Source organism: Chiloscyllium plagiosum, unplaced genomic scaffold, assembly GCF_037043375.1.
Source record: "Chiloscyllium plagiosum isolate Xiang-an unplaced genomic scaffold, Cpla_swu_hap1 HiC_scaffold_29, whole genome shotgun sequence".
Classification (NCBI taxonomy): Eukaryota; Metazoa; Chordata; class Chondrichthyes; order Orectolobiformes; family Hemiscylliidae; genus Chiloscyllium; species Chiloscyllium plagiosum.
Genome location: NW_028270167.1, coordinates 69,627,972 through 69,641,405, shown reverse-complemented (window position 1 = coordinate 69,641,405; position 13,434 = coordinate 69,627,972).

Below are 13,434 nucleotides of genomic sequence, written 5' to 3'. Positions count from 1 at the left end.
CAGGTGAATGCTGTTCTGATCTGAGAGCTTACAAGCACCTGAGATATGAGAGAATGGCAGACCCAGAAACACATATTGCAAGAGAACTGGAGTTGGGTAATAAGCAGTTAAGAGATTGGCGGTCTCAGAGTTGTGAATAGTTGATGCAAAATGTTCACTTTCAGAGGTAAAAAATAAATTGATGTTTTTTATTTAAACTGTGGAATTTGGGAGTTCTCTGCCATTCATATTTGAACAGTTTACTAGGTGAATTGAGCATTTCTTTATGTTTAATTGAAATTACCAGATGAGCTTCAATTCCTAACAATTCTTGTCAGTGTATCTGTGTGTCTCTGTGTGGGGCAGATCTGGCAGTCTCTGTGGTGTTTAAAGTGATGCAATGCCAACCTCTGCTGGCCTCCACACGCCACTGCACCGGCATTGGCAGAGGGTGAAAACCAACAGGGATTCATTCAGAGAGGCGGAGGGAGAGGGCAGCTGCTCCCAGCACCATCCAAACTGATGTCTTATCCATGGACTGATCTAAATGTCCTTCAAACATTGTAACTGTCACTGCTTTCACCGCTTCCTCTGGAAGTTCATTCCACACACAAGCCAGACCCTGTCTGAAATAATTACCTCTCATGACATTTGTGAATCATTTTTCCTCGCATCTTAAAATATCCCTCAGTTTTGAATTCCAAACTCTAGGGAAAAGACATCAGCCCTTCTGCTTATCTGTACCCCTCACGATTTTGTAAACTTCTGTGAAGTTACCCCTTAATCTCATACTCTCCAGTGAAAAAAGTCCCAGCCTATCCAGCCTCTCCTTTTCGCTCACTCCCTCCATTCCCAACAACATTCAGGTTAATCTCTTCTGAACCCTCTCCAGTTTAATAATATCAAGGTCAGTAATATCAAAGTGAATAGTCAAGGTGTTTTCTAAGGGTACGGGAAGTCCAAAACTAGAGGCTTAACGTGAGAGGGGAAACATTTAAAAGTGACATAAGGGGCATCTTTTTCACCCAGAGGGTGGCGTGCCTATGGAATGAGTGGGCAGAGTGACCAGACTGGACACAGTATTCCAGAAGGGGTCTCACCAATGTCCTGTACAACCACAACATGACGTCCCAATTCCGATACTCAAAGGTCTGACCGATGAAGGCAAGTGTGTTCAACACTTTCTTAACCACACTATCTATATGAGGTGCAAATTTAAAAGAATTATACCTGACGGCCTAGGTCTCCGTCCTACAACACTGCCAAAGGCCCTACTTTTAACTGTATAGGTCCTGCTTTTGTTTGATTTACCAAACCCAATACCTCGCAGTAATCCAAACTAAACTCCATCTGCCACCCCTCAGCTCAGTGTGTGATATTACTGCAATCTCACCCTCCCCCTTCAATGTTAAAATGCCCATCCCCCTTTCCAGGATGCCTGCACACTCCGGCCTTGAGTTTCACAAAGACCCTGAGCTTGGGTAGCCTTGTGTGGTTCGTGGGAGGAGGTACAGATTGCAGATACAGTCAGTGGGGAGGAGAGGCTGGACAGTAATCTCCGGCCTGGCATCATTTCATGGCTTTAGGAAGTGGGCAGTCGCACGTTAGAGGTGGGTAATACCGCTCAGTGCTTTGGGGCCAGAAAGTAAGCTCTTCTTCCTCTCTGGTGTTCAGTAATAAATATCCATTTGAGACCCTTCATTGGGCAGAGTGGGTCTGCAGGATTTCTTTCCCTAATATTGCAGACAATAGATAATAGCAATTAATGCCGTTCATAGTTAATTTCGATGGCACAGGATGTACACTCAATATCCTACAGTTGAGACAAATATCTTGCATTTGTTTAACAATACAAAGTGTTTTTTTTTGTAATTGAGTAATGATAACCTGATTATAATAAATAGGAGAAAGTGAGGATGGCAGATGCTTGAGATCAGAGCTGAAAAATGTGTTTCTGGAAAAACGCAGCAGGTCAGGCAGCACCCAAGGAGCAGGAAAATCGACGTTTCGAGCATAAGCCCTTCTTCAGGAATGAGGCTGGTGTGCCAAGCAGGCTAATATAAAAGGTAGGGAGGAGGGACTTGGGGGAGGGGCATTGGGAATGTGATAGGTGGAAGGAGGTGAGGGTGACGGTGATAGGCCGGACACTGGCCTACCGCAGCTACACTGGCACCACCCCCCACCTTTTCCTCCGCTACATCGATGACTGTATTGGCGCTACCTCGTGCTCCCACGAGGTGGTTGAACATTTCATCCACTTTACTAACACCTTCCACCCCGACCTCAAATTCACCTGGACCGTCTCAGAATCCTCCCTCCCCTTCCGAGACCTCTCCATTTCTATCTTGGGCGACCGACTCAACACGGACATTTTCTGTAAACCGACTGACTCCCACAGCTGCCTAGATTACACCTCCTCCCACCTTGCCCCCTGTAAGAACGCCATCCACATTTCCAATTCCTTCGCCTGGTCTGCAACTGCTCCCAGGAGGGCCAATTCCAATACCGAACAACCCAGATGGTGTCCTTCTTCAAAGACCACAACTTCCGCTCAGACGTGGTCGACGATGCCCTCCACCACATCTCCTCCACTTCCCGCTCCTTCGCCGTTGAACCCCGCCTCCCCAATCACCACAAGGACAGAACCACATTGGTCCTCACCTACCACCCCACCAAACTCCGGATACATCGTATCATCCTTCGTCATTTCCGCCACCTCCAAACAGACCCCACCACCAAGGATATCTTTCCCTCCCCTCCACTATCAGTGTTCCGGAAAAAAAACACTCCTTCCACCACTCCCTCGTCAGGTCCACAATCCCCACCAACGCAACCTCCACTCCTGGCAGCTTCCCCTGCAACCGAAAGAAATGCAAAACTTCGCCCACACCTCACCCCTCACTTCCCTCCAAGGCCCCAAGGGATCCTTCGATATCTGCCACAAATTCACCTGCACCTCCAAACACATCATTTACTGCATCTGCTGCGCCCGATGTGGTCTCCTCTACATTGGAGAGACAGGCCGCCTACTTGCGGAACGTTTCAGAGAACACCTCTGGGACACCCGTACCAACCAACCCAACCGCCCCATTGCTCAACGCTTTAACTCCCCCTCTCACCCAACCAACGACATGCAGGTCCTTGGCCTCCTCCATCGCCAGACCATGGCAACAAGACGCCTGGAGGAAGAGCACCTCATCTTCTGCCGAGGAACCCTCCAACCACAAGGGTTGAATGTGGATTTCTCCAGCTTCCTCATTTCCCTTCACCCACCTTATCTCAGTCCCAACCCTCAGATTCAGCACCACCTTCTTGACCTGCAATGTTCTTCCCGACCTCTCCACCCCCACCCCCTCTCTGGCCTATCACCGTCACCCTCACCTCCTTCCACGTATCACATTCCCAATGCCCCTCCTTGGCACACCAGCCTCATTCCTGAAGAAGGGCTTATGCCTGAAACGTCGATTCTCCTGCTCCTTGGATGCTGTCTGACCTGCTCTGCTTTTCCAGCAACACATTTTTCAGCTCTGATTATAATAAACCCACACTGAGCTGAAAGCGGGCACTAAAATATGTCCCAAAATCTGGGTATGGTAGTGTAGTGCGTAGTGTCCCTGCCTCTCAGTCAGTGCTCTGAATTTGATTCCAATTCCTGAACTTGTATGGTAGTGTTCCTTGTTCTGGACTAGAAGGCCTGGATTCAAGTCCTGCCTGTTGCAGAGGTATGTCACAGCATGTCAGATCAGGTTGATGAGCAAACACACAGGAGAATACTGTTACAGCTTTATGGGTATTGCTGAGTGGTGCTAGTGTCCGTCCGGGTACAAAGGTCCCGGTGTAAAGCTCACAGATGTGTCTCCTGATACATCTGAACAAACTGATTAAAATTGATTTAGAATTGTGACCTGATGGAGAAGGAAGAGGTGTCAGTATTGCATTTCAGAATTTAAGCCCAGGATGACTGAAAGTACAGTTATTCATGTTGATTAAAGTCACATTTTGCAGCAGTAAAGGTTTATAAAATGAGAATGGTCATGGATAGGGTGAGTAGTCAAGGTTTTCCCCAGGTTAAGCGTGTCAAGAACTATAGAGGATTGGTGGAAAGTGAGAGAGGAAAAGTTTTGATGAGGCCTAAAGGGCACCATTTCACACAGAGGGTGGTGCGTATAAAGAATGAGCTGCCAGAGGAAGTGGTGGAGGCTGGTACAAATATAGCATGTAAAAGGAATCTGGATGCTGACAGATCTGCCGAGCTTTTCCAGCAATTTATGTATTTCTTTAAAAACTGCATTCATTTTAACACAGGTATTCTGAATAAATTAAACATTTTATTTTTTTAATGACGCAGGGCCATGTAAACATATTTCAAATCAAACGAGACAATTTTCTGCTAAGAGTATGGCTCTGTGTATGACAGCAGCAATGATGCACCTACATGGAGCAGGGAATGTGATGGAGGACATAGTTTTGACAATGTACAAGGAGACCTCACATGGTCCAGTTTGGGAGAGGATGACATTACTGTGTGATTCAGCTCAGAGAGGGAGAAAATGTAATCTGCCTGAGAAGGAACGGCCTATTACACTCTCTCTCCTTCATTGTTCCTCATCACAGCAATGTGTGCGAGCAAAAAAAAAATCTACAGTCGTCATTACCATTCTTATTTTTTGTGGAATCCCTGCAGTGTTGAAACAGGCCCTTCGGCCCAATAAGGCCATACCAACCTTCCCAACCCATTCCCCAATATTCACCCCTGACTAATTCATCTAACCTAGAAATCCCTGAACACTACAACATGACCAATCCACCGAACCGACACAGTTTGTGGTCGGAATCTGGATCACCAATTAGAGCTCACACAGAAAAGTGGAGAATGTGTAAACTCCACACAGACAGTCACTCAAGGCTGGAATCGTACCCAAGTTCCTAGTGCTGTGAGGTAGCAGTGCTAACCACTGTGCTACCCTTTGGGTGATCACTGACCAGAATTCACTGGAATCTCCTCTCTGCCTAAAGCAAAGGGAATTAAGCCAAATCCAACTTAATATCTTCAGAAACAGAAAAGCGTTTTGGACAATCTCACAATTTTCCCTTTTTCATGACTTCCAATAATATCTGGACAGAGTTCTTTCAAGTTAAAAGTGTGTGTGTGTGTGTGTGTGTGTGTGTGTGTGTGTGTGTGTGTGTGTGTGTGTGTGTGTGTGTGTGTGTGTGTGTGTGTGTGTGTGTGTGTGTGTGTGTGTGTGTGTGTGTGTGTGTGTGTGTGTGTGTGTGTGTGTGTGTGTGTGTGTGTGTGTGTGTGTGTGTGTCAGTGTTTTTAGAAAGGGAAATATTGATTATATTCTTGCAATACCCAAAGAGTTTGCCATTCATCTTTCCACCATAGTTTGAGTTACATTGCTCTGGATCATAAACGTGCTATTTGAGCAGGTTAAATAAACTAGCCTGACTTGTTCCTAAAACTGATCCTGACCCAGTCTGAGACAGATATCATCGGCCATCTCACCAACCTGGTTACTTTTAACATTTGTTGGGACCAGTGGAGGAGTGGGACTAGAAAAGGAAACAGTGACCCAAAAAGCCGGGGAATTATACACCGGTGAGCCTGATGTCAGTGGTGGGTAAGTTGTTGGAGGGGATTCTGAGGGATAGCATTTACATACATTTGGGAAGGCAAGAGCTGATCGGGGTAGACAACATGGCTTTCTACATGGGAAATCATGGCTCATTAATTTGATTGAGTTTTTTGAAGAGGTGACAAAGAAGATTGATGAAGACAGTTTGGTTGACATTGCCGATATGGACTTCAGCAAGGTGTTCATTTAAAGAACAAAGAGCAAAGAAAATTTACAGCCCATGAACAGGCCCGTCGCCCTCCAAGCCTGAGCCGATCCAAATGTACTGTCTGAATCTGTCGGTCAATTCCGAAGCATCTGTATCCCTCTGCTCCCCACCTACTCATGCATCTGTCCCGACACATCGTAAATGAATCTACCGTGCCTGCCTCTACCACCTCTGCTACCAACGTGTTCCAAATGCCCACCACCCTCTGTGTGAAGTACTTACCACGTGTATCCCCCTTAAACATTCCACCTCTCACCTTGAAAACACGATCCCTCATTACTGAATCCTTCACCCTGGGAAAAGTCCCCTCTCTATCCACCCTGTCTCAACCCATCATGATTTTGTAAACCTCAATCAAGTCCCCCCTCAATCCCCTTTTTTCCAGTGAAAATAAACCTAACCTACTCAGCCCCACTTCATAGCAAGTATTTCATTCTGATTGGTCGACAAATGAGTAAGTTTCAGTCACATGGGATACAGGGGAAGCTAGTCACAATTTGCTTGAAGGAAGAGGGATATTTTTCAGACTGGAGGCTTGTGAGCAGCAGTGTGCTGTAAAAATCAGTACTGAGTTCACAGCATTTCATCATTTATGTAAAGGTTTAGATGCGAATATTGGGGCCATAGTTAGTAAGGTTACAGATGACATCACGAAGATGGTGTAGTCGATTAGCTCAGAGTACAACAAGACCACAATTCGATGGGACAAAGGGGCAAGGAGTGAGAGATGAAGTTTAATTTAGATAAATACGAGGTTTTGCATTTTGTGAACGCAAACCAAGGCAGGAATTATACACTTGATGGTAAGGTCCTGGGGCGTGTTGTGAAACAAAGGGATAGGGCTGCAGGTACATTGTTCCTTGAAAGTGGAGTCGAGGTAGACAGAGTGGGACAGAACACATTTGGCACATTTCCCTTAATCAGTCAGAGCATTGAGTACAGGGGTTGTTGTAGCATGTTACATCTGTACAGGATGTTGGTGAGACGACTTTAAGAATACTGCGTACAACTCGGTTTTCTGCAGAAATGATTTAGACACAGATGTTCCAGGAGTGGAAGTTTGAGCTTTAGGGAGAGGTTTCCCCCTGGAGTGCCAGAGATTGAGGGGTGACATTATAGAGGTTTATAAAATCATTTGGGGCATTGATATTCTGAACAGCCACGTTCTGCTCCCCAGGATAGGGGAGTCCAGAAAAGAGGGCACAGGTTGAAGGGGAGAGGGCGAATGATTTAGAAGGGACCTTAAGGTAAATGTTTCACACAGAGAGTGGTGTGTGTACGGAAAGTGCTGTCAGAGGAAGTGCTGAAGGCGGTTACAATCGCACATTTTAAAAGTGTCTGAAAGAGGAGGGATATTGGCCAAGTGCTGGCAATGGGACTGGAACAGACTTGATATCTGATCGGAGTGAACAGATTGGACTAACGGAGCTGTTTCCGTTCTGCATGACTCTCTGATTCTATGAAAAAGGATGACGAATAATTCTGAAAGGACATTTCAAGTGGGAATTCTCTTCACTGGAAATTTATCGTGCCTCCATGCTCACATTGATTGAAAGCTGCATTAGGTAAATATTTGACAGAGAAGTGAGTCATGCATAATGGGATATCGACAGGAAAGTGGGGCTGAGACCACAACCTGATCAGTCACAATCTTAGTGCCTGGTGGAGAAGGCTCAAAGTATGTAATGACCCACTTCTGCTCCTCAGTCCCATGCTCTGTCTTCCATTCAGCCCCTCAAACCTGCTAGACAGGAGCAGTTGGAGGCTACTTACTGCTATAATCTGGTGCACAGAAACAGAGGAGTATATTCAGCCCTTCATAACTGTCCCACACGCTTTGAGGTGATTTGGGAAATGTAATTGGAAAACGCAGGAACGGGTATAAACGAGGACCCTCATCTCTCTTTACAGACCTTCCCCTATCTGCAACTTGTGCTTCATTTGTTGGTCATGTTGTAGACCTAAATTCACTGTGAATACAGCCCCTATAGCTCACCCAGAGATGGCTCACAGAATCCTCTGGTCTCCCTGACTGCAATATTCAATAACAGAGCATTCATGAAAATAACACCCATTAACTTTCCAATAACAGAATGTGAGAACATCAGAAACAGGGGCATATCGTTCACTCCCCAAACCTGCCTTTCCCTTCACTAAGATCATGGCTGATCTGCTCTTGGTCTGAAATCCTCTTTAATAAGCAATTCGTCATAGCCCTCACCTCTCTGACAGATCAATATCCATCTACCTCCTCTTCAAATAATTTCAGTCATCTCGCTCCCAGAACATTCTTGAGAAGAGAAATCCTGACATTCAATCCCATCTGTTTGAAGAAAACACTTGCTGCTCCTATATCATGGTTTATTGATGTGAACAAAAGAGGTTGACACAAGGGTTCAGGTAAAATGACTGGCCCCAATATCAAGGCTGTGGTTGACTTCTGTTGACATCAAGGAGCTTAACAAAACTGGACATAATGGGAATCAGAGTGAACTGTCCAGTGTTTGGAGTCAAACATGGCACAAAGGAAGATGTTCATCATCTCAGTCCTGGGTCACCTCTGTGCGAGATCCTCAGGGTAGCTTCCCCTTCACAAACATCTTCAGCTGTTTCATCAATATCTCCCCGCCCCACCCTTCCCACCATAAGATCAGAAGTGGGGATGGTCACTGGAGATTCCACAATGTTCAGAACATTTTGTCCCCCGTCAGCTCCTGAACTGGTCCTTGTCCATGTGCAGCAAGACCCGGGCACCACTCAGGCTTATGCTGTTAAAGTGTCTGTAACATTCATGTAACAGCACTGCCTGACACTGCACATTGCCACAGTAAAACAAGAGTTCATTCAGCACATCACGCTGGTTTCACAGGAATATGAGGAAGCCATTCAGCCATTGACACTATTGGACAAGAAAAGGACAGCCCATTCAGTGCCTCCAGCCTATTACTCAGGAAGAGAAGGAGTACAGTGTGATGGACCACACCAGAGCCCTTCGAAAAAATTTGAAGGCAATAGCCTAGATGATAATGTTTAATTATTTTACAGGGAATGTAAAGTGTCTTTTTCAGATGAAATGTGACAGCATCAAGAGAAATTTCAGAGAGGGTAGCAGTCAGGAGATATACACTCAAGCTTCCAACTCTGTGGAGACGCCAATAGTTTCTGATGTTACTGAGAAACCAAAACCCAGAGATCCTAATCTGTGAGAGCTGGCCACACCCATTCAGGCAGAATTAAAATAAACACAAGGCCTCCGTAGCTGTTACTCAAGCGGTCTTAACTAACCAGCTTGGTAACGATCGTTCAATCTCTCTCTTAAAAGAAACCAGGACAAAATAACCTCTTAAAGGTGCAGCAACATCACACTTGTCAGTGCAATGAGCTGTCAAACAGGAACCATGGGTAACCAGTCAGGCCCTTGGCCCTGTCCAATCGGACGAGGAAGAAGCCAATCAGCCCCTTGACTCACTTATACAGGGACAGTAGGAGGCCATTCTCAACTCAATGCACTGACACGGGGGTGCAGAATGTGGTAATTGATGCTGATTCCTGATGAATGCCTTATTCCCAAAACGTCAATTCTCCTGCTTCTCGGATGCTGCCTGACCTGCTGTGCTTTTCCAGCAATCGACGCTCTACTCTGATCACCAGCATCGGCAGACTTATGTGTCTCCAGATTGATGCTCCAACATGATGAACAAGTGGAGCAGAGGCTGCACAGACAGACTGCTCCACGTTGTTCCTCCTGGCTCCGTTACTCATGATACACACGTGGGACTTTACCATGGTGAGGAGGGAAGCCATATGTCCTGTGTGAAGTCTCAAGAAGGCACCTTCCATCTCCGAAAAGCCAGCCTGGTGTTCTCTATGTAGGGCGGAAGCTGGTGGGAATGGCTACCTGTTTCAGAATGAAGGTATTGTGGCTGCTGTTGGGGATTGTGAAAACATGGCGTTCAGTACAGGGGCACACACCGACTGCACAATAACATGGCGAGAGTTAGTAAAGGCATATAAACTATTCGGAAAGCCATGTTAGACTGAAGAATGGACTCTCTAAGTTCAAATAATGGCGATCTTGCTCATGTTCATCTTCTCACATGCTTGTCCTGTGCAGTGTATCCTGTATGCCTTACTCTGTCCAAGTCTATTTCCACCCTATGATCTGCCTGGCCATGCTTACTATGACCTGCCCCCACTGCTCATAAATTAAGTGTTCCCATGTACTGAGATATACGTGGCAATAAATCAAACCAATCAATCCTGGGCAAAGTATGGAATTTCTCACCCTATCAATGTGTCTTGTGGAAATATGTGTTCGCTGCCACTCCTCGTGTTTCAGCGTCACCATTTCTGCGTCTCTCACAGCTCTACACGTTAAACACTTAGTTTCTTTACTCTATCCTCATGTTGCCATCACCCGTGTCTGTGGTGAGGAGATCATCCCTTACAAAGGAGATTAAATCTGTACAGAGTGCCCTAAATGCTCTCTCAGCAAGGCTCTACAACAGCAGGAAGATGGCTTTACTTATGTACTCGAATCATCTTACAGTGAAGGAAAGCACACAATTGACTGCACCAATTACTTGCACAGGGTTTGATTCGGAGCAGTCAGCATAGACTTGTGAGTGGGAGATCATGCTTCCCAAATTTGTGAGAGTTCTTTGATGAAGTGACCAGGAAAGTTGATAAGGACAGAGCGGTAGACATAGTCTCTGTAGATTTCAGTAAGTCCTTTGATAAGGTCCCACACGGCAGGCTGCTCTGGAAGTTTCCATCACGTGGAATGCTGGGGGAACTGGCCAATTGGATACACAGTTGGTTTGATGGTAGAAAGCAGAGGGTTTAGTGGAAGGATGCTTGTCAGACTGGAGGCTGGGTCCATTGTTGTTTGTTATCTATGAATTGGTTGAGAATGTACAAGTTATGATTAGTAAGTTTGCAGATGACACAAGTTATGATTAGTAAGTTTGCAGATGGGCGGCACGGTGGCACAGTGGTTAACACTGCTGCCTCACAGCGCTAGAAACCCGGGTTCAATTCCCGCCTCAGGCGACTGACTGTGTGGAGTTTGCACATTCTCCCCGTGTCTGCGTGGGTTTCCTCCGGGTGCTCCGGTTTCCTCCCACAATCCAAAGATGTGCAGGTCAGGTGAATTGGTCATGCTAAATTGCCCATAGTGTTAGGTAAGGGGTAAATGTAAGGGTATGGGTGGGTTGCGCTTCGGCGGGTCGGTGTGGACTTGTTGGGCCGAAGGGCCTGTTTCCACACTGTAATCTAATCGAAATCTAAAATCTAAAGTAAGTGGGAGCATTGTAAATGAGGAAGTTCATCAGAAATTGCAGCAGGACCTTAATCAGGTGGGGAAGTGGTCCGAGAAATGGCAAATGGAATTTAATATAGATGCGTGATGTCTTATATTTTGGGAACTCAAAGCAAGTTAGGAGTTTCATGGTGAATGGGAGGATCTTCAAGTGTGTAGTGGGCAGAGAGACCTTGGAGTTCAGCTGCACGGTTCTCTGAGAGTGGAGTCACAGGTAGACAGGGCAGTGAAGAAAGCTTTTGGCACATTGGCCTTCATCAGGTGGGACATTGTGGATAGACGTTGGGAATTTATGTTGCAGTTACACAGGACTTTGGTAAGGCCGCACTTGGAGCATTGTGTTCAGTTTGGACACGTTGTTATACGGAGGATGCTATTAAATTAGAAAGAGTGCAGAAGAAATTTTCAAGGACGTTGCCAGGACCCAATGGTCTGAGTTATAGGGAGGGGTTGGACAAGCTCGGACCTTTTCTTTCGAGCGGAGGAGACTGAGGGAGTCCTTATAGAGCTGAATAAGATCACAGTGGTAGGGTTAATGCTCTCAGTCTTTTTCCAAGGTTTAGAGAATCGAGAACGAGAGACGATCAGTTTAAGGTTAAAGGGGAAGGATTAAAAGGGAATCTGAGGGACCACTTATTTACATAAATGGCTGGTGTACGGATGAGCTGCCAGCAGATGTGGTTGGGGGGTACATTAACAACATTTCAAACGCATTTGGATAAATATGTGAATAGGAATGGACTGGAAGGATATGGGCCAACTGCAGGGAATTGGGGTTAGTGTAGATGGACATTTACAAGGTGGAGTCGAACTCTTCTGTTAATTAAAAACAAACACCCAGAAAAGCTCGCCTCACCTTGTAATCTGTTAAAATATGAGTGACACAGATCTCCTACATTCCACGATTTATACAAAAATTAACAAGTTAGTTTCTTAACTTTAATAGTGAACACTAAACAACAACTATTCACAAATACAAGCTCCTCTTTTCTTAGCTACATCCTATCTGTCTCTGTAAACATATTCTGTTCCAACAGCCCACATATTAAACATTACAATCTCAAGACCACACCGTCTCTATCTTCCCCACTGTGTTCACTCTTCCAGCTGCTGATCTCCCTAGGTCATTTTTTATTGCAAGTAGGTTTGACATGAACATGTATCTTTGAAAGAGAGTGTTTGAGATGGCCAGTTATCACTCCTGCTCTACAGCAGTTACTCTGTTGTTGGATGGCAGTGGCTCTCCCTCTAGTGTTCAAATGCTGGGTTTATATAGATTAGATTAGATTAGTTACAGTGTGGAAACAGGCCCTTCGGCCCAGCAAGTCCACACCGACCCGCCGAAGCGTAACCCACCCATACCCCTACATTTACCCCTTACCTAACACTACAGGCAATTTTAGCATAGCCAATTCACCTGACCTGCACATCTTTTGGAGTGTGGGAGGAAACCGGAGCACCCGGAGGAAACCCACGCAGACACGGGGAGAACGTGCAAACTCCACACAGTCAGTCACCTGAGGCAAGAATTGAACCCGGGTCTCTGGCGCTGTGAGGCAGCAGTGCTAACCACTGTGCCACCGTGCCGCCCACCCCATGATACAACAATTCTCATAATTTGATTGCTTTCCAGGTGTCTAAACAATAATATTCAAATTCCGTTGGCTTCTGGTATCCTGACCATTATTTAAACGCTTTGGTTGTATTTGGATTGTTGTCAAATCAGCAACCAAAACTCAGGTATCCATTTCACAGCTAACTGTGACATATGGAAAAATCTGACATTTAGCTGGCATCTGTACTGTACTTTCTATTCAACAAAACCCGTTCTGTCTTAAAGTGAGCTGACATGCTTTCTGCTTCATAAGACCTCCCTCCTTCAGAAAAAAAAACATCAGAATGCAAAGATGGCTTCGTTTCTTTTCTTCTAATTCTTAATCCCATTATTATGAACTACAAAAGTATTAATCTCAGTTATATCATTCATATTAATCTTACACACCTATATAAAATGGAATAAGTCAAATCTTATCTAAACTTTTTCCTTTATATCCACGATAACACATCTGCTATCACATTTTAGGAACCACAGCATGTACATTTTGCAAGTTTAAAGTCGGTGTGATAAGACTCCAATGAACTGCTCTCATATTCTGGTCTTTAAATATTCCAAAAAACGCGAGAGGTTTGTCGTTGTCCACAACCATCTCCGACAATTTATTAGTCACATAAACATTAAAATATTGTCAGGTCAGTGCGAAACTTAATCATCCTTTTTCAATAATGGAGAA